This window comes from Sitodiplosis mosellana, unplaced genomic scaffold (assembly GCF_009176505.1).
Source record: "Sitodiplosis mosellana isolate CC-2019 unplaced genomic scaffold, AAFC_SMos_1.0 Smas_scaffold_3, whole genome shotgun sequence".
Taxonomy (NCBI): Eukaryota; Metazoa; Arthropoda; class Insecta; order Diptera; family Cecidomyiidae; genus Sitodiplosis; species Sitodiplosis mosellana.
Genome location: NW_022595246.1, coordinates 6,653,265 through 6,657,728, shown reverse-complemented (window position 1 = coordinate 6,657,728; position 4,464 = coordinate 6,653,265). Strand labels below are relative to the sequence as shown.

The window sequence follows — 4,464 nt, the reverse complement described above, 5'->3', positions numbered from 1 at the left end:
TCGGCGCATTTTCATTCATTTCCTTGTCATTTATACTTATTCTGGAAAATATGCTCTCTTGCTCTTTTGCTTCGTTCGATCGTTCTTTCAGCTTTTCTCTCTTCCCGTATCGTTCGTTCTGTCTTTGATTGTTCACGCTTTTATGTTCGAGGCGAGTTGTGTTTGTGTTTTATCCTGGTGCAGTTTATTATAGTGCAATAAATGTAATCGTCGAATGTTGTGAATAAACAGGGAAAGAGAGCAAGAGCAAGAGAAAGAGCTTACAGGTTTGCAAATATATATACAAATACCATCTCTTTTCTCGCTCACCTTCGTTGAAGTTTTGTATGTGTGTAGATCCCCTGAACGAAGTTTGTGTTACACGCATTGCTAATGACATTGCCACCGACAACCAACAACCGACAACCGAAGCGACATTGTTCACTCTTGGAACACGTTAAAACATGCACAAATATGACACCGAACTACGACACAAATACAACAGAATGGGTGATAAGAAGATTTAAAATTCGTCGTTGAGAAAATAAGCCAAAAGTACAACATGTACACGAGAAAGCACCAAGCTCACGTCCTATTATTTCGTGTTCTTTCACTCTCCGACTCCCACCATCTCTTCATCTCCCTCTCTCTCACACACAAAATCCGGTCTTTTGCAACAGGAAAACTGCTTACAGTACACATAATTATTTGCTCATTTTGCGATTTTCAAAACGAACTTTTTCGCCATTGTATGCTTGCGACGTGCATCGGATTTGCTATTTTCCATTTTAATTCCATTTTATTTCCAACAAAATGTACATATTCATTCACATTCCAGATGATGAGCAACTTCCTTTGCAATGTTCCCTGATTAGGGAGGCATTGTTTTCGTATCCATTTGATAGGATTTATTTTTTGATGCTCACAGCTTAGTCACAAAGCGGAAATGACGCTTCAAAAATGTCAATGCAGAGAGAGAGAGAGAAAGGGGGAGAGGGAGAAAATTGGAGAAAAAAAAACATTAAAAAGTTTTGTCGCCAAGTTTTGGGCGTTACATAATCAGAATGTTGCAAGTTAAATAGCACCGAACGCAACATTTATTCGTTCTATAATGGCCTCCTTTGACTCGTTTTGTTAATCTCCATGGATTACGATAAATTTTACAGCTTAACATAATAAACTAGTAAAGCACTTGTTTTATCCATCCGAAAAATAAAACAACGAAAAAAATGAACCGAACATTTGACGTGTATGCTTCTCTATGTATGCCAAAGTTGTGTGATATTTGCATTATCGCATTATTCATGCAACTGCCGGATTCTGTGATTTAAATTGCATCAACTTCAAATTCCAATCAAATTTCGGCTTGGTTTTACTGTAAATAAACGCTATTTCGTGTGCATAATTGCACACAAATTTAAATACGTTGGGAATATTCATGAACACGGCTCGTAAATCATTCAACGAATGTTGAAATCAAAATTTGACAACCAATAAAATTAGTTTCGAAATTGGAATATAATGGATGGTTGGCTGCCCAAAAATTCGTTTGCTTCGATCATTCGGCATTGTAATAGTTTTGTATGAAATTTGCTATCGATTCCAAGGGATAATAGGTATGGAATAATGGCTAAAATTGACGATACACACAATGCATGATTGTTTTTTTTTGAATTTTCATTTTGTAATCACGTTTATCACAATATCATAATGCCCAGAAATGGTTTGTTCAATTAGATGGCCAAAAACTGGCCCCATAAATACTAACAAAAGCACACAGTGAGTTATTGCTTCATCGTTCAAAATATAATGACCTCAAATGGTTGGGCCGATATAGCAATTTCAGATTTGTAAATAGCATTTTACCAGGTTTTTAGGGCTTAGCTTCGAAATTTATGAATGGGAAAAGTTGTTAAGATGCTTATATCAATTAAAAACAAATATTTTGCAATTATCTTTAGAAAATGCATTTACAGAGATTGAATATTCAGCTCGTTGTCGGTTGTCCATTGCATTTTACTTGTAAACTAATCTAAATTTATTCACACATCATGCACGACATCACATATCAGGTTAAGCAAACCAATGCTATAATTACCTTGGAACAAACTTAATGCAGCCCGTCCAAATTTGGCTTAAGCTTTAATTTTGCGGTTGAAAGTTTAAAGTGCAAATGCATTTCAGAATTTAAAACGTCCATACCAAATGCCTCGAGCGAAGAATATTATTGCATGTTGCGGCTTATTAAGCAGATCACAACACTTCGTGCATTGATTAAGCATATCATTCTCATTATTCCCGAGTCTCGATTTCTTTGCATTCAATCAGTAACGCGTTGGGCAAAAAACAAATCACGGCTAAATGAATACATCCATGGAAAATTTTTCGTTTAATTGATGCATCCATGTTCACTTCAATCCAATTAGATGAGTGGAAAAAATGAACGACAGACCTAATTTCCAGACTGGCAGACACTTTATAATTTGTGATTAACGTCGTTCATTTAACGCATTTATTTACTCGTACGAAATACGGTTAGGCATAATTGTTAATTCAATTTCCGTTTTTCAGCATGGATGTCCCATCCAGTTCCAGCATGTGTGTATTCTAGCAGACACCGTGTATCGAGAACAACCAAATGTTATGGAATCGAATGCTCATTTCAGCCAAAGTCAGCGCTTCGATGTCGAAACTCGAAAAATGGAGGAAAAATTATTAAATTTTCCATACGTGGTGCAAATGGTTCTATAACCAGATTGGTATGATGAAAATTCAATTACCGGTATCATGAACTTGTGCCACAACACACAAATTCAACATAAACAAAAACATGCAGCATGTCGCCGTTGGTTTTGAAAACTTTAGAATATTGATTTTGGTTTAAAATTCAAAACAAGTTGCCATGGAATTTAATGGATATTCACTGTTTGTGTCGATTGCAAATGCGACTTAATCACACTTTTTTCGTGGACCTGTCAACAAATTGAAAATGCCATGGCATTTGCAAGTGACCGATTCCATCAGTTTCCAAGAGAGAGCGGGACAAAAATAAAACAAACTTTTATCTTGTTGACCATAAATTATTCGTGAAAATTATTAACCCAAAATGGACATCGACTGACAAAAAACGGTCGCTCGTTTGCTCTCTCACGGAGACATTGCCATTGCGCACAAACGACCGTATTTAAATAAATAATGTGCTAGTAAAGAGGCAAAAAACCACCTCCATCCCCCCTCCCAGTATTAGTCATATAGCAGATATCGCGCATTTGAATGGCATAGGAAGAGGGAGAGAGAGAGAGAAAAACAGCATTTTCGATAAAACGAAAACAATAAATTGTGCTGGGCGTGCAATGTGCACACAAATTTATGTGGCCGCATTTGATCACTCCACCCTGACACGGACAGTTTTGTGCGGTGTATGGAACAAATGCAATTGTCGGGCCACAATGCACATCACGGAAATAAAGCGAGCGAAATAAAAGAATTATGATAGCTCTTTGATCCCAGGGACATTAAGTGTTCGGCCACCCGCTCACCTCCCACCGCTATAAATTCGATGAATTGTACCAGAAAAAGCAAATATCGCTGGCCATTTGGCACACAATTTTCACCATTTTTTATCGGTTTCTTTATGATATCGCTAATTTTTCCAACCAAATTTAAAATGCGATACAAAAAAAAGGCAATTTTTACCGCAAAAAACTATATTTTAATGAATGCTGTTGTAAGAGAGAAAAAAACGATGCAATTCAAACTTACCGACTTAAAATTCTCAATTGAATTGAAATGGAACACTGAGGTTTTTGTTGTGTGTATGTAAAATGTGAAGGTCTTTATATAGTTTTTTTTATATCAGTCCTTTCAAATGAAAATATTCAACATGGGAAAACGATTTCCCGGCAATTATTACACAATTTCATATGAAATGAGAGGAAAAAGCAGATACAATTGTATCACTTTCACAACGGAATGCCACAAAATGGAACTGTAACACTAACGATGAAATTGATATGGAAATTATTTCAATTAACATTAAGTGAAATACAAAATTGTATATTTTTGCTTCGGTGTTTTTTTTTACTTTCTGTTGGAGCTTACAGCAAAATGATTCACACAAAATGTTCGAAAATTTTATTTCCCGAGAAATGTTTATTTCGTATGCATTGTGAATGCAAATTGAAACAAGTTTACCACCGCCGCCGAAAAAAAAAGTTTACGGTTGAACTCAAACACATGTACACTGCAAAACCGCAACAATGGATCCGTATACAAACGAAACAATCCCTTTAACACAATGTTCCCGTTTGGCTGCTGCCAGCAACAACAACCACCACGATCAGATTCAAATGGGAAATGTTTTTTTTTTGTTCAGTTCGATTTTTGTGCTTGCATTTGTGTGTGCATTTAATGCAATTTGTATGTTTTTGTTTGAGTCGTACAGCGGTTTTTGGCTTCTGCAACAATTTTATCCCCGATTCCGGA

At 36.1% G+C, this 4,464-nt stretch overlaps 1 protein-coding gene across 1 annotated transcript in view; it reads right to left on the bottom strand.

Annotated features, from left to right (window-relative positions):
* Nucleotides 1–3,963, bottom strand: part of LOC129566358 (teneurin-a) — a 382,371-nt gene extending 378,408 nt beyond the window's left edge. Inside the window, exon 1 of the mRNA XM_055442213.1 lies at nt 3,742–3,963. The gene's annotated coding sequence lies outside the window, so the exon portion shown is untranslated. The remainder of the gene's footprint in view (nt 1–3,741) is intronic.
* Nucleotides 3,964–4,464: the final 501 nt, after the last annotated feature.